The following is a 21,044-nucleotide window of genomic DNA, read 5'->3' on the forward strand; positions in this document are numbered from 1 at the left end:
GTATATTGGCGAGGGGCTCATGTTTGGTCATGGATTTGAAAAATGAAATAAAACATTGTGAATTCATTTGCAGCCACTCTTTCGTCAGTGAGTTCAGTCAGTGAACAACAATCTGATCGCGAGCTGCCAAACATCTGACCCACAATTCTTTCTTTGTATGAATTGTAATTGCATCATGCAGAGAATGCTCGCCTGCCTGCTTCTGTGTGCTGTCCTTATTTCTTAGACTGAAGCGCAACCACGTCATATGATGGGTTGTATTTCTTTCCCCATTGTTCAACAAGATCCATTAAACAAAGTTCGACTGTTGTTTGAAACGTGCCGATAAAACCATTTCAGCTCGCGCCGACACATCTCAAAGAAAAATTAAGGTCTGTGACTCCACTATGACAATATTTTTTGATACCCAGTGTGGAAATTGTTGGGAGACATGCAGTGAAATCCAATCAAAGAGTACTGTACGTGTATTAATCAGAGGTGTGCAGAATAGCCAAATATTGTACACAAGTAGGAATACAGTTACTGTTACAAATATTGGATTCAAGTAGGAGTACTGCTACTTCAAAATACTATGATTCATGAAAAATGAAAAACTACCGTAATTTCCGGCCTACAAGCCGTGACTTTTTTTCCCCACACGGTTTCAACCCTGAGGTTTATGCAGCTAATTTGTGCATTTTTTCTAACGGCCGCAAGGGGGACACTCGAGCGGAAAAGATAAGAGTGAGACCAGAATATATGTGCCGAGGAAGTGACTTTTACCGGCCATGTTAGTGCTGCGCTAGTGTTAGCGTGTAGTTGTTGTGTTCCTGGCGGCTCAGTGATTTTTACCGATAAGTTTTTTTTTTTTTTTTTTTTTTTTTTTTTTAAACGGCCCTATCAGCGTTGCTAGTGTTAGCATTACCGCCGCTCTAGCGTTAGTGCCACGCTTGTGTTATCGCCGCACTAGCATTAAATGCTTTCTGTGTACCGGCTTTCTTTGTAAATATCTCGTGTTTGAATGTGGGTTTCAATGTGGGCACTTGCGGCTTTTACACAGCTCCGGCATATGTATGTTCCAAATGGTATTTCCTTTACAAATGTACTGGGTGAGGCTTATAACCAGGTACGCTCTGTAGGCCGGGAATTACGGCAGTCATTCAAATAATTACTGGTACTTGGGTAAGTGTGAACGTAGTCAGCGAAAAACTACACAAGTACTAAATCAGCATGAACGTCAAATAAAATAAAAAAATTCTAAAAATATTACGTGTAAATTTAGATATTGCTTAACAACATCAATTAATATAAAGCATAATAATAATAAACAAAATCTTTAAAAAGTCGCAGTCAAAAAAACTCCACATCCCCCTTTTGAGAGAGGTATGAAAATAAACTGAAATAATCTTGTTCATGTCACCATTGTAAAAGAGATGTACTCCTGGTAAAATAAAGATTAAATATAAAAACAACAAACTGAATAGTTCTTTATGTGCCAATACATGCAAGACGACCATGTTTGACAAAGCTATTGTTTTTTTAGGCGTCTGTTATGATAAGTTGCATGACCAATTTTTCACCAACATGAGTCACTTCGGTTGGCCCGCGAGGTTTTGTGCGGTCATGTTGCTGCCTTGTGCTGTATGATTGGTGAACTGGATTCTAATGACAATGCTTGCGATGGATTGGTACTGACAGCGCACTATGCGAACGTCAGAGGCCGTCTAAAAACAGATCACAAAACAAAATTGTGTTTTTTTTTCCAGCCTAGAACGTGTTGATTACATTTCAATGGGAGAAATTTCACACACACAAAAAAACTTTTTTTAAGCCTAAGGTGGTTTCATTGAGTAACGTCCAAGAGAATGTCCAGTGAACTGCAGCTGAAGTGCAAAACGAACGTCGTTTCAATCGGCTGACACTTTTTCTACCCTTCGGATCGAAACGATTAACTGCCAATTACTTGTATTTTGTATTTATTTTTTTAAAGCGTGGAATGAAAAAAATGCCTCGATTAAACTGATAAAATCATCATCCTGTGAGAAATAACACTCGCAAACCTCTGAGACATCAACGGGGAGGAAATTTAAAAGTTTAACCGGCGGATCCCTGATGACTCAGGTGCTTTTCTTGTTTTTTTTTTTTTTTTACGATCTTATCGGTGTCACATATTGCACAACACAACACGACAGCTCTCATACCTCCAGCGGCGGCGGCATGAGTCACACTCAAAATGGACGCTTTTATTGGCCGGGCCTGAGCTTTTATTTTGCTGTCTGTCTCCCAACAACACGCTGAAAGGTTTCAATAAGTATGTCAAGAAAGAACGAAAGAAAAGTGATGGTGCAGTGAAAACAACATGGGGATTTTCATTCTGACTTAAAATCTAAAAATAATTGTAAATTTCAAATGTTGAATCATAAGGGAACAAAATATACACACACAAAAAAAAAAACATTTCATCAAAATAAGAATGATTAAAAATAATAATGTTGAGAAAAATAATTGTTTTCCCAGTTTGCTCTTCAATGTACTATGGAATTCAGCCTACTTAACAAATTAGATTTTTTTTATAAATGCTAATGTTAATTAAAATACTTTAAAAATGTGAACATTTCTAGTTTGAGTGGATGCAGGCTGATGATTAAAAAGAAAAATCCAACTAGTTCACATTGCAAGTATACCTGGAATTTTCATGTTTTTTTGTTTTTACATTATGACGTCGTCCTTTCATATTTTATAGTAATCTTTATCCTTCCCTGTAGTGTCTCCTGACCATAAATTCCATCCATTAGGAAGATTTTACAATGTGCTAAGAGCTTTGCTATTGTTTTTCTAGGTACCATAAAAACACTTACGTTTTCCAACCATTACACACACAACTAAAACATAAAGATCAGGGCTCCTTTGGGAAAAATAAAAGTGGGTCTTATCAAGTTTTATAAGACACATGCATTTTTTTTTTACCCTATTTTACAAACGCTCCCAGGTGTCTTAATCACATCTGCTTTCATCAAAATAATAGACAACAATTATAGGATACTTTACATCCCAGATAGCTTGTCTCGCTGAAATCAGCCAGTTAATCAGCCTGTTTTGAGGGGCCAGTCTTATCTCATGTAAATAAGCGACTATTAACCTTGCACCATATGCTTCTGAGGCAATAGCGATCACAATTTTCGGACCCAAATCTGTTTATTTTTTCTAACGGCTGCAAGGGGGCGCTCGAGTGGAAAAGGTAAGAATGAGACAGGTGCTATATATCTGCTGAGGAAGTGACTTTTACCAGCATAAAAAAATTAAAGAAAAAACACTGGAAAATTTATTTTTTTCTTAAAAAAATAGACACAGGGCCTTCAAAATATTACTAAAAGAACAGACTATGTGCTCAAGAAATTATACTTCATTTTCCGAAAAATACATCTTTAGTCATGGGTCACAACTTTTTTCCTGAAAGAATTTCAACTCCCTTTCAGAAATGCCTTATCTTGAAAATAGGTTTTTTTTCTTTTAAAAAAACCCTGATAGGTCGCTGATGGTGGAGTGGTACACACGCCGGTGCAGATAGTCTGGGTTCAGTTCTCGCTCAGTGAAGATGTCAATTAGACTTTACATCAATTTGATTGGCGTGATCGGATCAGCCGATAATTTGCATTTTTTGCTGATTGGTTCCCTGATCCGATCAATGATGTCATTGATCGGCTGAGAGAAAGACATTTACTCTGCATCGCCGTCATGCACAGTATATCTGAATCCAAAAGCTAGTTAATTTTTATATAGTAGTATTTATATAGTTAGGTTTTTTTTGTCTTTTAGTGTAGTACTGTAAATATCTGATGGCCAATAAACTTTAGTAAAAAAAAGTTTGGCGCAATGGGAGAGACAAGGTGACATAAAGGCAACACATAATGTGCGACTCAAGACTACGAGACAAATTTGCTCTCTCATGATTGCACTATTTCAGACTACTGCACTATCTTGTATTCCATTACCACCGCATCATGTTTTTTTTTTCTTCTTTTTTTTCGCTCGTTGGGCTTTATCTTGTCAACTCAAATGCAACCAACTACACTCGTTACCGTGGGGATGAATACTTGAGTGGATCACGCCGACTGTAATATGAGAAGAAAACAAACCGTGTCGCTGGTCAACAGAGCTCGGGAAAGAGGACTTTTTGGAAGCCTTGCATGAGGAATGTTCACGTACTTTTAATGTGATACATCAACAAAACGTTACGTAGCATAGCGAGCTTTTGCTACCGCTCGTGCTTGTGTGTAAACATGCTACCGTTGAACGGATTATGATCAGAGGAGGGAATTCTAAACTTTATGAAGCCATGAACATATTTTATAATTGAAAAATCTCACGGCAAAACAACAGACAAAAACATCACAAATAGTACATACGTAAATTGCTCCATGTACTTACTGCCATCTAATAGAAGGCCATGACCGGTAATTTGTTCTGTCTGCTGCTGTGCCTCACTGACATACAGTAAATAGATGAACAAATATACGTTATTTGGTGTAAATACTGCATATACCGTAATTTTTCAAATATAATGTGTCCTTAAGTATAATACGCACCCTCAAAGTTGATCCCCCCAAAAAAAAAAAAAAAAAAAAAAAAAAAAAAAAAAAAAAAGAGGAAAACCCTTCTACCAATGTACAATGCGCACTACCAATTTGCTACATCTTGAGATTGGATCGGTAATCAGTTAACTTTTTTTTTTTTTTTTTTTTTTTTTTTTAAACTCGCTGATCAGTAATCGACCCCAAAAATCCTGATCATGTAAAGCCTAATTTCTATATTGTACCCTATGACTGACTGTTGACCAGCCCAGGGTGTAGAGTTTGCTTTTCGTCCGAAATCAGATGGGAAAGTTTCCAGTGAACTGCGACCCTAAACAGGATAAGCGGCGTTAAAAATGGATGGATGCGTGGAAAAATTCTCATGATTCGGTAAAATCCGGCATTGTTCTTCAAAATTTTGAAAATAATGCTGCTTTAATCTCATAAAATGATGACTTTTTTTTTTAGTATGGCTATTTGTTTCCAGTGTGGTGTAATACACTTTCATATAAAAAAAAAAAAAAAAAATGGTGCATTATGATAGTGTAATGGCGGCACGGTGGATAAGTTGGTAAAGCGTTGGCCTCACAGTTCTGAGGTTGCGGGTTCAATCCTGAACCCACCTGTGTGGAGTTTGCATGTTCTAACCATGCCTGCGTGGGTTTCCTCCAGGCACTCCGGTTTCCTCCCACATTCCAAATTCCGCACATTCCGCCTCCTGCCCGTTGACATCTGAGATAGGCTCCAGCACTCTCCGCGACCCTTGTGAAGATAACCAGTGAAGAAAATGGATGGATGGATGATATTGTAATTATTTAAAGCAGGCATTTAGGAGGATGCATGTAATGTGTGTGCTGTCAGTGTTGACAGCCACATTAATTAGACTAATTATGCGTCCTGATTATTGTGTGCAAGTTTATCTGATAGGAGGGGGGGCCTTCGGCTTTCTGAGAAAGCTTAAGCCCCGCCCCCGTTTGTCTTTGAGATCACCTCTTCAAAGATTCAAAAGCCAGGGTCATTTGCATAAAGCGTCAAGCGACTGATTTAGCCGTATTACGGCCCCGCTCGGACTCCGATCTGGGTGCCAAGGGTACCACCAAGAGACTAAACCTGAGCCTTTTACCTGCGCTATTTTTACAGCCCATTTAACACTTTCCTCAACTTAATTATTCATCATTGTCACCGCACGTCTCCATCTTGTGATTGGAAAGAAGGAAGTGATTAAAGCGGATTTTAAAACAATTTTTTTCAAAGATTTCTATCATTCGATAAAGCCGCATAAACACATGGAAACGGCATCTAGCCATAGCAACATCAACAGGAGGGTGGGTGTCATTAAAATCAACATTTGCATTTAAATTGCAGCATTAACGGATGACACGGCATTAGCGGATAGCGTTCGATCATGCCGTAGCTGGCTAATTAACGAGTGTTTCCAAAGGGGGACCCTGAGGAGTCTAATTGTTCGCGGGCGGTCTCATTACATCCGTTGCGATTACTTGACCACGAGTGGCGACCTGCTATTAAAATTGGCCGTGTAAGTGTACAATTAATAATAAGACTGGGAATTATTCAGTCAATCTTCATCGATTAGTCATTTATCACTATTTGAACTTTGTGCACTTGTATAGTTGCAGACTACGATTGTGTTCCCACTTGTAAATATTGCGCACCATCCATCCATTTTCTGACCCACTTATCCTCACGAGGATTGTGGGAGTGCCAGAACCTATCCCACCTGTCAGCGGGCAGGAGGCGGGGTACACCCTGAACTGGTCGGCAGCCAGTCCCAAGGCACACAGAGAGCGATAACAGTGGCGCTCACAATCACACCGAGGGGCAATTTAGAGCATCCAATTGATGTTGCATGTTTTTGGGAAGTGGGAGGAAACCGGAGTGCCCGGAGAAAACCCACACAGGCCACGGGGAGAACATGCAAACTCCAACAGCCGGGGCCAGAATTTGAACCTCGGTCCTCAGATCTGTGAGGCCAAACGCTCTTCAGCTACACCACCATGCAGCTACTGCATATCATTTGGATAAATCTATTTTTTTTCATTTTTCCAGCAAGCAAGATAACATTTTCAAACTATTCACAGAGTGAAATGATATGATATGAGTGATATGAATGATACGAGACTGAAATTTTTTACACCAAATAGTGAAAAACTAGTTTTAATTGCCACCTTTGTTAACATCTTAAAAAAAAAATGAAAAAAAAAAAATCAGAAAACACAATGATCCAAAAACACTAATATTTCAAACTCATTATTACCCCTCAAAATAAATGAATTTCAGAATATTTGATGTAAACCAAAAAAAGTGGTAGTGTGAGCGTGCATCTGCAGACGTTGAGCATTCATAAAGAAAAATGCTGTATTTTTGTAATAACTAAAAATCTATTGTACTGTAATTTTTAAAAATCACACAATATATTTTATCATTTATAATACTAGAATGTATTAAATATCCATCCATTCTCCATACAGCCTATCCCAGCTGACTTTGAATGCGAGGTGGGTCACACCCTGAACTGGTCACCACCCAAATGTAGGGTACACACAAATAGACAACCGTTTGCATTCACAATCATAATTATAAATTTATTGGCCTCGCAGTTCTGAGGACCGAGATCCAAATCCCGGCCCCGCCTGTGTGGAGTTTGCATGTTCTCCCCGTGGCTGCGTGGGTTTTCTCCAGGCACTTCCTCCCACATCCCAAAAACATGCAACATTAATTGGACACTTTAAATTGCCCCTAGATGTTGATTATGAGTATAGAATATATTCTGAGCATTTACTCACACAAATAGAATGAAATTGGAAAAAAAAAAAAATACCCTTATTGGAGTCAACTCAAAAATATACTCCGTCCATCTTTGGCCAACAAAAAATGTTTGAACAATATTTGAAATGTGGTCAGATGTGGAGGATAATTTCTTTCGCCACTAACTTGAGCCAAGCCAAGCGAGCATCAATTTGCCTCTCATTTTGTCCATTAGCTGTACTAACGCAGGCTATTAAATCTGAGGGGGGTGCACAAAGTGTGTGTGTGTGTGTGTGTGTGTGGGGGGGGTGAACGGAATATTCCACTTATGCGAGCACAAGAAAGCACCGTGACATTTTCGCTGTTTCTTTTCCGTGCCGACTGAAGAAGGTAGCCATATGGCCGGTATTTATCAGGCGGCCGGCTGCCACCGTGATTGAATATGAGCTGAAGGTGAGGCTGCGAGACAGCTGAGCGGGAAGGAGAGGCGGTGGGAGTTTGCGGGGAGGAGGGGCGCACGCCCCCCCCCCGGGCCCGAGGTCTCCTAGCGGGTTGTTCATCATCCCCGCTTAAAGGAAGGTCAGCAGTCCAATGAATCACACGCTGCAGCCCAAACTTACAGCTTGTTCTCTGTCAGCTTTACTGCAAGAGCGCTGCAGTGTTCAGCAGCAGACTAATCCACACTGCCACCAGTCCTCCGGGCATCTTTAGAGGGGATTTGAGGAGTCCAAGACACTAAATATTCTTAATTCTGAGATGTACGAGTAGTGATAAATGGCCCCCTCGCGCCGCTATTTATGATGGCAAATCCTCAAAATCATCATCAACCTAACACCCAAATGAAATGGCGTGGGCAAGAATCTTCGTCTTTTCCTTTCGGCTTGTCCCGTTAGGGGCCGCCACAGCGCGTCATCTTTTTCCATTTTGGCCCATCTCCTGCATCGTCCTCTCTTACCCCAACTGCCCTCATCTCTTCCCTCACAACATCCATCAACCTTTTCTTTGGTGTTCCTCTTGTTCTCTCTTCCTTGGCAGCTCCATCCTCAGCACCCTTCGACCAATATACTCACTCTCTCGCCTCTGAATATGTCCAAACCATCGAAGTCTGCTCTCTCGAACCTTGTCTACAAAAGATCCAACTTTGGCTGTTTCTCTAATGAGCTCATTTCTAATCCTATCCCACCTGCTCAGTCCCAGCGAGAACCTCAACATCTTCATTTCTGCTACCTCCAGTTCTGCTTCCTGTTGTTTCTTCAGTGCCACCGTCTCTAATCCGTACATCATGGCCGACCTCACGTGAATTGCAGCCCAGTGAAGGATACCTGGTTCCTAACAGGGCTCATTTTGGGTCAATTTCTTTACAAGAGTTTGTCAAAATATGGGCCTTGGAATTTGCCCAAAACGGCTGCTTCAAACCAAAAAGCTCAACTTCTTGTTTCCTTTAGGAAATCGGCCCTTGACAATTAATTGTGCGTCTGCTCATGATTGACAATCTTACATAATTTCTTGTTGCAACGTGAGACTGTCTGAATATTCTCATAAAAACTGCGAGGCTGCAACTGAAAAAAAGTTAAACCAGCGTAATGTTTATGCTCCAGCTAAGGTTTATTTTTGTGGGGCAATCCCCTCGGCCGGGCAGAGATCAGTGAATCCGAGATCGATAAAAGAAATGTTATTAAAAAAAAAAGAAAAAAAAAAAAGATGTTCGCAATGTCAAGGGAACTGATCTGTTCTGTGTGAAATGTCCGTTTCTTCAAATCTAATCTGAAAGGTTCCACTCGCGCTCAGCTGGCAGCAAGCTTGACATTAACAAGGCACGCTTACTGGAAACATACTTCCGAACAGATCCTGTCGCCCATCATGTTTGACACGTCCTGGAAAACAAAGAAATACGTCCCCATGTACTCAGGTTTGCGTGTCCGGGATGCTGGAAAATGTCGCCGGGGGCGGCAGCTTGTCAAAGTCAGGGGAACATGACAATTGCTTCTCTTCATTATCCACGCTTGCCCAGTCTACCCACTTGCTAATAAATGCGGAAAAGTCACAGAGAGGTATTTTACCTTAAAAAACACACACGCAAAAAAGTGGCAGTGATATGGAGAGCTGTCAGCACGGCGTCAGTCGGTGTGACATTATCGCACTTGCGCAGAAGGCTTGTTTCACAGCAGGTGGCAAATACTCACCGCCACCGTGCAACGGGAAAAAAACGCTAAGCTCTTTGGGGTGAAAGCAAAGGACTTTGCAAGCATTCGCTCCATCCACTTCCTTGGGGATCTCACAACAGACTGGGATGTTAGCGTTGGAGGTGGTCAATTGGGTGACCTCTGGAATATGTGACATCGCCACTTGACACATAAGTGATGCTAAAGAATTGCCCAGAACTGGGATTAGTGACAGTGCATGTGGGAATCACTTAAATGTAGTTTGAAACGGAAAATTGGACTATTTTGAGATGAAACCCAAGATCATGAGCGGCCAGATAACTGTGGGTACCATTGGGGCGTAGTGTCATATTCAGTTAGCAAAATTTTGTGATACCACCCATGCACTGTTAAAGCTCCCCGGCTCGAAGGAGCTTGCTCGTCAGACTTCGCGTCATTCCACCAGAAGAACCATCCCAATAGTCAACATTAATTCCAGCCACAGGTTCAAATCCGTATGGAAGTATTCCTCCGTCTTCCCGATCAACCGATACTGCTATTTCTTCATCAGATGAGGATAAATACCCGAGAAATCAACGCTGGGCATAACGGAGTCCCATGTAATCGAGCATTTGGAACGGCACGTAACACGTCACATCCACGCACGAAAATGGTGGCGCCCCGGAAAATTCGTAATTGTCAATAAAAAATCTTCTCAAAACACGATTAAATGAGGGAGGATTTAACATCACATTGTCAAAATAGAGTTCAGATTACATGACCTATTGGATACATTGACACTGTAAATTAAAAACCAATGAATGAAAATCACATGTCCGAATCCACTTCTCCTAATTATGTTGGCTTTTTGTGACAACATTTAGCATTGTCCACCCAAAACTCCATTACCTTTTTCAACAAGGACATCAGAGGCATGATTGTGGCCATAAAATCTGAACACAGTATATTTAATTATGAGCATTATCAGTCTTCAACAACAAAATTCCACTACAGTCATCCCATACCAATCATAAATAAGTGGAGAATCCTCAGCCTTAATAACAAACAATGCTCCGATGATTTGTTTCAAAGAAAGCACGTAGTTAGACACATTTATATATTTCTTCTTTTATACGCTCAAGCACACACACAGGCTATCGATTAGGCAGTTCTGCCTCCATTGTGCGCCGCAAACAACCCCAACGGTTGAAGAGATTATGGAGAAAATGGTAATCGAGTACCCCGGCAAGCTAATCTTCTCTTGGCTAACCTCATCTGACATCATTGATTGGCAGCCGAATGAAGAATTAATGTTCGAGTCTTGCAAAGATTCTTTTACAGGGTGGATCTATCTGTGACTTCAATCCGAATGTGATGGAGAATTTTCTTCTTGTTTTTCCAGATATTGTCTCACCCATTTTGGAATTCTGTTCTATCTTTACATTTAGCTTCTGTTAGCAACTAGTCCCAGTCAGTCTTCACGGCGTTAGTGTTTATTTGAGGTGAGGTGCTTCCTTGTTTCCAATAAACGACACTTGGGGTCAAGAGATTGTGCTGTTAATCTGAAAAGCTTGTGTTTTGGAAAAGAAACCTTTTACCCACAAGCTCCAGAACAACATCCAACATTTTTCTATAGCTTCTACGTGTCCAGCAGGGCTCTGAACATGCCATCAATTCTTTTTTTTTGCACTGGTGGTGACAGCCCACGTCGTTACTTTCCAAGGCTGAAGTCATGCTTGACAGCATGGCATGTCCGGTATGTTCACATGTAGGAGGGGACCTGTGCATATTTATGCACACCCGCCAGAGGAGAAAATTTGGCCATTGAACACTTTTATCACTGTGGAATAAAAACCAAAAAAAATCTGCTCTGACCTCTAACCATGATTGCACTCCAGGAAATAAATAAAAATCCCCCTAAACTTGAAGCTTAAATCTTACACCCTAGTCACCAACCTTAAATCCTAACCCTAAGACTTCCCCTTATGTTTACTGTAATTTCTCGTGTCTAACGCGCATTTCCTTCCTGCAATTATCAAAAGTCAGTTGTGTGTGATAACATACTGTAGGTAAAAGGAAAAATTTTAAATTCTTTCACATTTTATAAATAGGGCAGCACTGTGGATCAGCTGGAAAGCATTGGCCTCACAGTCGTCCGGGGTTTGATCCCGGCCCCGCCTGTGTGGAGTTTGCATGTTCTCCCCGTCCCTGTGTGGGTGGCAATTTTTTGCCTTAGTGAGGTAAAAGCCTCCTTACAGGCAACAATCAAGGAAATAATTTTCTTTTACGGTTAAGTTATATGATAACTTTACTAATTTATAATCGCGTCCCGTAAACGGGACGCTGCCCGCGAGAGGGTACTTGGGTTTTCTTAGGAGATCGCCCCAAAAATAGGACCCTGCTCATTAAGGATACATTTTTCAAGGGAAAAAATGGAGGATAGAATGCATGAAAATTATGATATCCCATAAATGGGACACTCTCCACGAATGGGTTAATTGGACAATCTAAATTGCCCTGAGGAGTGATTGCGAGTGTTTGTCTCGATGTGCCCTGCGATTGGCTGGCAACCAGTTCAGGGTGGACCCTGCCTCTTGCCCGTTGACAGCTGGGATAGGCTCTAGCGACCCTCATGAGGATAAGCGGGAAAGAAAATGGATGGATGGATCTTATAAATATATACGGCTACGTAGAGGTTACAAAAAACGTGTACTGCGTCATTCCAATATGACAGGATATGAGTGCTGGTATGTAAAGTTGTGCTTCCAGGTTTACATACCCAGGCGGAATTTGTGAAGTATTGTGTTTTTTTTTTTCTTTATTATGTTCTTTATGGTGATTATTTTGTTTATGACTGTGTTTTTCCTAAAAAGCCTGACAGTTCAATTTGAATCCCATTAAAAATAAAATTAAACGTTTCGCCTGGTTTGTTTATATTATACATTTTTATTGGTTTGTACCAAGATTGTTCTATGTTTTAGCAACAATACTATTAAAATGTTATAGCATCATTGAGCATTGCTTTGAGTCGATGGAGCAATTTTCGAGAATTGATGGGGAAAAAACTATCACGCCGGCACCTGCTTGCAGAGCAGATTAATTCTTTTGGAAAAAAAAAAAATAATAAAATGCAGATAATACTTAATGTTTTGACCACATGGGGAGCGGAATATCGACTGTGCAAATTATACAATATGTAGATTGAAGGGCTTTCCAGAATTTTGAGCTCAACTTTGGGGTTATTATACGTGGGTTTGGATTATGCTCAATAAAAAGCATTTTTTACCATTTACGCTTATAACCCTTATACTTGTTTTTACCCTAACCTTTACCCCTGAACCTTAACCTTATTTTAACTGAATCAATTAGTCGACCGGTTATCTTAACTAGTCCGCATCAATATTTAAAGTTTTAAGTTGACTAACCACTAATCTCACGTTCTCATCTTTCGATTGGCTGATTTAGAGTTCTCGTGTATAATGCGCATTTCTTTCCCGCAATTGTCAAAAGACAGTATTGTACATTATAAGATATGTATAAGGAAAATTTAAAAAAATCTTTAATATTTTATAAAAATATATATACATGGAAGTTACAAAAAAGGTGTACACCTTAATTCAAATATGACAGGATATGTTATGTACTGTACAATTGTGCTCCTAAGTCTACAAACCCTGGCAGGATTTGTGAAATATTTTTTGTGTTTTTTTTTTTTTTAACCATGATATCATTATTTTCATTTTGGTTATGTTTTGTGCGTGACTGTGCTTTTTCAAAACGTCTAACAGTTCAATTTGAGCTTGTACATGAAAGCAGCTTGTGGTACAATAAAGGTTGAAGTTTAGTTAAATCATCGATTAACTTTGACTCAACTGTCATCACATTCAATATAGTCGGGTACAAAAAAATATTTGAACTCCGAACCCTAACATTAAACCTTACTCTTACTCTAACCCTTAACTTTGCCTTCGCCCCTAACCGCAACCCAATCCCTACCCTAACCATAACTTTTCTCGACTGGGTAAAAAAAAAAAAATAAATCTGTCAAAAAAATAAGTCTTTTAGAAAAGGTTTAAAATAATCCAGTAGTTCAAGAGCACTCCACATTTTTTGGCAGATTTACTGAAATGAACAACTGTGCAGGAAAAGATATGGTATTGTGACTTAGCAAAAAAAAAAAAAAAAAAACCACACCAATACACAATACCTTCTTAGCTTGGAGAAAAATGGCACAAACATTCCTTTCATTTATTATGTTTTTTGGACTTAATTTTCTCATAGTAGCACCAAGATAAGAACATTCCCGAAAAGAGCCATTCAAGTAGGGCATGTGTACTCTGTGCGTGTGAGAGAGAGAGCGAGAGAGAGAGCGAGAGAGCGAGAGAGCGAGAGAGAGCGAGAGAGAGCGAGAGAGAGAGAGAGAGCGAGAGAGAGCGAGAGAGAGAGAGAGAGAGAGAGAGAGAGAGAGAGAACGCGCTCTGGGGATGCGTCTCCAGCTAAAGTGGGCAATCCAGGCCCACCTCAGGCTGTGTACATGCAGGGCAAACACTTCCCCAACCTCACAAGCGCTTGAGCCTTCCAAGGACTGCAGGTGCGCTACTGCCCCCTGGTGGATTCTTCAGCAATCCCCGATTCTAAGCGCACGCTTATTTGCAGTAATCAGTGAAGCGCCATGTTCGGACCAAACCTTCCTTTCATTGATGCTAAAGACGGCGGAATTTGACTTTCATTTCAGTTAATAATATATATATTTTTTTAATACAATAAAGACAGTATATGTTTTAATTTTTTTAAAATGATACAAGTGTTATTCTATAGCTTAGATTTCATGAAAAAATATACAGTATAATGCACAGAGTATATTTAATAATGTACCAAATGATTTCATCAAATACATCGGTTACTGAACAACAATAATAATGATAGTAAATCATTGGCCACAAAGCTATTTAAAATTATACGGAAAAATTATACAGAAAAACATTGAATTATCTTAATAGTGAATACAACAAGAATAATATAATAATATAATATACAATTCATACTGTATACAGATACATACTTAGATAATAATAATATATAATATATATATATATATATATATATATATATAAGTGTATATATATATATATAAAATGGATAATATATATGAATATAATATAATAATAACGAATATAATAATATAAGATACATACATACTGTGTACAGAAAGTTGAAATATAATCATCATTATTATTATTATTTCAGGCTCACAGCCCAGATATGAAACAACACAAATTCTTATTTCTAAAATCATTTTCAACTATAACTATAGCCTAATTTAAATGTTTTTAAAAATCAATAATACGAACAATGATAAAGAGTTTAAGTCTCAGAAGTTCAAAATGATACGGAAAAAAAATCTCAACTATGTAATTGAAGATGATGTCCAAATTAAATCCAATGAAAACTACTGATAATTGTTTTTCTAGCTTTCCATAACTTAATATGATCTTCGATCATATTAGATTTCTTCTTTTCAATTCGGGTTCAATTTATAGATAATTTCATGATATCTGACTATGACGTGAAGTTGGGTTACGCTCACACGCAATGCATCTCCCACCCCACCACCAAACCCACCAAAGGTTCATTTAATGACTTCTTTGATGAGTTGTATCTTTCACCACTGCCGTTCTTATCAGCTCCACTTTGTCACAATCAAGACGGCCGGTGCGTTGCCACGTCACTTTCGGTTGCCGGGTTACACCCCTTATCACAGCCGCCGCGGCCAAATTACCGACGACCCCTCCTTCCTCGCACCTTCCTTTGACGATCAACTGGTAATTGGGACTGTGCCTCGCGAACCCCGCGTGTCGTAATTGCCCGGGCGTCTCCGGCTCTGATGACTCGTTAACGGCAGCCGCCTCCGTGGCCTCCGTGTTGACGGTGGTCTTAATTGGATCGCGCCGTCAGGAAAAAACAACAACAGCGCTGCAACGAGTGCTACTTTCGCTCACGCTGTGCCATTTTTGGTAAATGGCTGGCGCACTTCTAAGCAACTTTGAACGGCAACTCTTTCTCGCTGTCTGTAAATCCACAACAAACCCCTCTCACTCACTTCCATCCCCACCCGCCAACACCACTACCACTTTCATCCGCTTGACAATCCAGCATTTGTGCCTCCGAAAGGAACACTTTTGACTCAAAACAACATCGGCACTAGAACCAATTAACCTTTTGTGTGAAAGAGAGAGAGAAGTTTTTGCCAACAACAAAAAAAAAAAAAGGCTTTGCCGTCTGGATCACATGGAAGATATCTGATGAGTGACACTCACAAGATCAGAGCCCCCTTTCACGGTGGCTGGAAAAGCCGTAATTTTCAACTCGTTATTCGGTATAAATGGTATGGCACCAATATGGGGTGTATGAAGTAGAGTAGACCTGGCAATTTTGTGCCTTTAGAAGTCATAACAGAGTGAAAACAGAGCCAGGACGACGCCAAATTGCGTAGCCCTTTTCTGCCTTTGTGTCTTTGTAGACCTAGAGAGAGCCTATGACAGAGTACAAAGAGAGGAACTGTGGTACCGCATGCGCAAGTCTGGTGTGGCGGAGAAATATGTTAGAATAGTACAGGACATGTATGAGGGCAGCAGAACAGCGGTGAGATGCGCCGTAGGCATGTCAGAAGAATTTAAGGTGGAGGTGGGACTGCATCAGGGATCCGCACTGAGCCCCTTCCTGTTTGCGGTAGAAATGGATAGGCTGATAGATGAGGTTACCCTGGAATCCCCTTGGACTATGATGTTCACAGATGATTTTGTGATCTGCAGTGAAAGCAGGGAGCAGGCGGCGGAACAATTAGAAAGATGGAGGCACGCACTGGAAAGGAGAGGAATGAAGATTAGCTGAAGTAAAGCAGAATATATGTCCGTGAATGAGAGGGGCGGAGGAGGAAAATGAAGGTCCAGGGAGAACAGATAGGAGGGTGGATGACTTGAAATACTTGGGGTCAATAATATAGAGCAATGGAGAGTGTGGGAAGGAAGTGAAGAAACGGGTCCAAGCGGGGTGGAACAGTTGGCGGAAAGTGTCTGGTGTTTTATATGACAGAAGAGTCTCCGCTAGGATGAAGGACAAAGTTTATTAAATGATGTACAGATTAGAGACGGTGGCTGTGAAGAAACAATTGGAAGCAGAACTGGAGGTAGCAGAAATGAAGATGCTGAGGTTCTCTCTGAGTGAGCAGGTTGAATAGGATTAGAAATTTGTTAATTAGAGGGACAACCAAAGTTGGATGTTTTGGAGACAAGGTTAGAGAGAGCAGACGTCGATGGATCAGACATGTTCAGAGGCGAGAGAGTGAGTAGATTGGCAGAAGGGTGCTGAGGATGGAGCTGCCAGGCAAAAGAAAAGGTTGATGGATGTGGTGAGGGAGGACATGACAACTGCAGGGTGTTAGAGAGGAAAATGCATGAGATAGGCTTAGATGGAAAAAGATGACACGCGTTGGCGACCCCTAATGGGACAAGCCGAAAGGAAAAGAAGGTGTTCTGTATGAACGGCAAAAACACGGAACGTGGGGAACAAAGTCGATGCACCAGTATTGCGGGTATAAATGATCACAAAAATATATTTGTGAGGTCCTCTTACCCGACCACTAAAAGCTGTCATTCTTTTTTTTACCTTTCATTCAGGTCGCCGTTCTGTATAAATAGAATTGACATAGAATGGGGGAGAAAGTGGACTCGTAAATCTTCCATCTTCTAAAGTAGTAAATGAAGCTTAACAGAGACGTCTTCTCTGAGTTGCTGTTGTGGAAAAAAATGGCATGAATGGGCGCAGGTAAAAAAAAAAAAATCCATTAGGAGCAGTAATAAAGCCGAGTGGGACGAGACTGCCTGTAAAAGATGGCATTTTTTTTTCCTCCCTTTTGTACGTTACTTGCTGTTCAGTATGAATGTCACGAGAAGAAATGTGAGGTACGAAGTCTATGCAATAATTTGCCTCTATATAGGGCCCTCTTACACAGCCTTAAATACAAATTTTCCTTTTTATTCCATGTTACGGAACAGAATGGGAGGATGAAATTGACACAAATATTCCATCTTCAGAGGTCATTTTACAGCCTTTTTACACTGCCCGTAAAACCTGAGATTCTTCCGTTTTTTTCCCTAAGCCGTTGTTCCGTATTAACGGCACTGATACGGAATGGGAAGTGTGAACCGCCAAAATCGTCACTTTGGAGGTAGTAACAGAGAGCGATAAGAGGCAGGCGGCAACTATGTGTAAAAACCTTTTACACTGTCTGTAAAGTTTTTGACCATCTTTATAAGTTTCTATTCTATATGAAGAGCCACTGAGTACACATGCCTGACTTTGGTGTGTGCAGCGTGGGATCGATTCCCACTCAGTGATGGTGTCAATATCTGCCCTGCGACTGACTGGCCACCAAATCAGGGTGAAGCCCACCTTTCGCCCGAAGCTCGCTGGGATAGGCTTAAGCTCTCCCGTGACCCTTGTGAGGATAAGCAGCTTGGATAATGGATGGATATTCCGTACGAACAGCACCGACATGTAACGGTGCAAAGTCAATATATGAATTTTCTGCTTTCAGAGGTTGTAAAATATCCATACTAGATCTTAAGTTTTTTAAAATTGCTGTTCTGTATAAATAACAGACACAAAATGGAAGTTATGAAGTCAACCTGACATATTTCTGCCTTCGGAGGTCGTAACGGCGCCACAACAGAGGCAGGCCAATGCCTGTGTTAAAACCCTGGATTTTTTTTTTTTTTTTCCAGCGTGTTGGTCGTATGAACAACACTTGACAAACCACAAAACAACCTTGACCGAAGTGCCAGATGGAAAGCGAAAAAATATATATTCTTCCCACTTACCATGTGCTGTTCCTCCCTGCAAAGCTCAGCGGAGCTCGGTTAAATGATGGACGTGACGGCGGTTGAGCAGAACGCAGCGGGAGGTCAGCGGCTCAGCGTTGACCTGCAAAGAACTCCATTATTCCTCCATCTCAGCTCTGACCGCTACCATTATCCTGCCACTCCAACTCGCGCTGGTGCACTTTTCTAGGAAACTTTCAGCACATCTGGGTTGAAAAGTATGATTTTATGTTGCCCATGCGCTGTTATTTAGAATTTAACCAAAAGGACAACATGTTACATCACGAAGTTGCCTTGGGGTTATTAAGTTGTTCCAAATATATTACGTCATCAGACCAGGTGACTATGTCTCAGACTGTCACAACCAAATCTTTGTAGAGTCAATTAACCTATGAATATTTCATCCCCACCCCCCAAAAGAATGTTTTGTGCTGTTTTTGTTTTACTAAAAATATGAGTCTTCTATTCTTAGATTGCATATGCTGACACTGACTGTATGGTACAAACCACGTAAATTGAGACAACAAAATCAACCTTTGCTAAGCGTTTAGCATTAGCAAGCTAGCGGTTATTACTTTAGGACAAAGAAAAACGCTAAATACAATTTATATCACACATGCTTAATGTTATATGTATATTACATACCTTAGTAGATTTTGGTGTCTTAAAATCACTTACAGACCGTCTTCAGGCGTGTTTGGCCAATATTTTTTCACTGGCCCAAAAGTGGGTCCGTCTGCAATAAACGTCCGTGTGGTAAACACGGACAGTGTTCAAATATATCCGAGGAAGCAAGTTGTTCCCGAGCGGCGCAAATGTGCTTTTATAAATACTTTCTATTGGCTCGAGGCAACAACAAAAAAATGCATTGACTAATTTTGCAGTGGAGGTATTTTTTTCGACAGCCTATTTTCTGATTATCAGAGCAACTGAACAACACCTTTTATTTCACCTTTTTCCCTGTCACTGACTTGTATATAGGGGCCGCAATGTGGAATGAAACTAGCCATTTTCTGCCTTTGGTGATAACAGTATCAAAAATGTGATTATGTCTACTATACGTGGAAATCCTATTTTATTCTGCTTGGAAAGGCCAGCATTTTGATGCCTTTTAACAAGTTGGTGTTCTATATAATGTGTACCAATATGGAATGGGACCTTTATAGTACACCTTGGAGGTAATAGTATTAGCTAATACATTTTTTTTTAAAATCAAAAAGTCATAATAGGCCCCAGTGTGTAAAGCTCTCTTATTAAGCCCTTTTGTTCAGCCTGAAAATAATATTTGTAATTTTTTCCCTTATTGTTATCCAGCTACAACGGGATATAAACAGAGTAATGGGGTATGACGTCAACCCATACAGAATTTTCTGTATAAACATTAAAGACACGGAATCATTGGGAACAGAGTCAACATTGCAGTTTTCCCCCTTCGGAAGTACAGTGGTACATCCCCTTCTAACGCAACAAGACGCTTCACAATGTGTTCCCACAATGCATCACGTGTCAGCGCAGTAAAATTATGACACGGCTGCGAGTACATACACAAACTGTACTCAATGCAAAATAAGCGTCTCCTCTCCTTGTCTCTCTCGACGTATTATGAAATTCTTGTGTCTAATGAGTGAGTGAAAAGACATAACATCATCATGCAGAGTTATGCTAAGGTGCTTCCTATGCAAATGGGGCCCCTTTTTGGATTATCCCTACATTATGTCTCCCTTACTTAAATATGCTCGCTATATTCAAATTTCCAGGCTTGTGTTGCTTGCCAGCTGCCCCCATAGAAAATAACACAATAAGCGATGCTTTTCTTCAGAATAATTATGTATAACAAATGATAATGCATAATTTCTCGAGTATAATGCGTCCCAAAGTATAATGTGCACCCCCAAAGTTGACCCCCCCCCCCAAAACAAATCAGGAAAAACCTTCTACCAATGTATAATGCGCACCACTAATGTGCTGCTACCCATATCCTCAAAATATTAGGAATGATCTGTATTTGTATTTTGTTAGGTTTAGGGTTAGGTTACTTGTATTTATTTTCAAAAAACTGTCCATACAACAATCATTAATCGTTACGATGGCACCTTGATTTTATGTACTCACTTGTTGGGAATTACTTTTTTTTTTTTCTTATGTGAGTTTGCGCTACTTTTATTTGTATTTTCCACATGGAAGAAGCGTGGAATAGTTTGGCTGCGCGGCAAAGCCAGCTGCCCGTGTAGGAAGATTTTGAACAAAGCGTGACTGATGTCTTCTTCCCTGCTAATAGACTGACTCCCAGTCGGCAAGATTAATAACAGCCTTCTAAAAGCCGCCTTCGCGGGCAGCCAAAGGCGATGCCGCAAATCAGCGTCTTCACTCCCACCTTTTATGTTTTGTCATTTCCCTTTGAGGACAACCAGGATGGAGATGATTGGGACTGTATTAAAATGTCTCCTCTGTCTATTTAAGAAGTTGGGTGGTGAGGGGGGGTGGAGGGTGGGTTCTTGGACAGTATTCGAGCCATTGTTTTTCTTGGTTGTCTCAGATATGTGTGTGGTCGCTTGTTGCTAGGCAGAACTGATGGTGTCTAGGTATTTAAACCTCAACTTCCTATGGCTCACCTTCTTGTGCCCCACCCTGATGGACTCTCTACTTGTACCTCACTCTCACAGACCTTCATGTTTCTCACTCCCATTGGTGCCCACTTTGATGAATCT

General features: G+C 40.4%; 1 protein-coding gene across 7 annotated transcripts in view; it reads right to left on the reverse strand.

Moving 5' to 3' along the window:
• LOC133510363 (receptor-type tyrosine-protein phosphatase F-like) overlaps positions 1 to 19,134 on the reverse strand; it is a 419,886-nt gene extending 400,752 nt beyond the window's left edge. For 6 of the 7 annotated variants that reach the window (XM_061838181.1, XM_061838180.1, XM_061838176.1 and 3 more), the window contains exons 1-2: positions 18,982 to 19,134; positions 18,337 to 18,439 (exon numbers count right to left, since the gene is read on the reverse strand). The gene's annotated coding sequence lies outside the window, so the exon portion shown is untranslated. Of the gene's footprint in view, positions 1 to 5,173; positions 5,313 to 18,336; positions 18,440 to 18,981 lie in introns of all 7 variants that reach the window. The other variant, XM_061838179.1, reaches the window with a different exon arrangement.
• Between the last annotated feature and the right edge of the window lie 1,910 nt (positions 19,135 to 21,044).

The sequence above is a fragment of the Syngnathoides biaculeatus genome, chromosome 13, assembly GCF_019802595.1.
Source record: "Syngnathoides biaculeatus isolate LvHL_M chromosome 13, ASM1980259v1, whole genome shotgun sequence".
Classification (NCBI taxonomy): domain Eukaryota; kingdom Metazoa; phylum Chordata; class Actinopteri; order Syngnathiformes; family Syngnathidae; genus Syngnathoides; species Syngnathoides biaculeatus.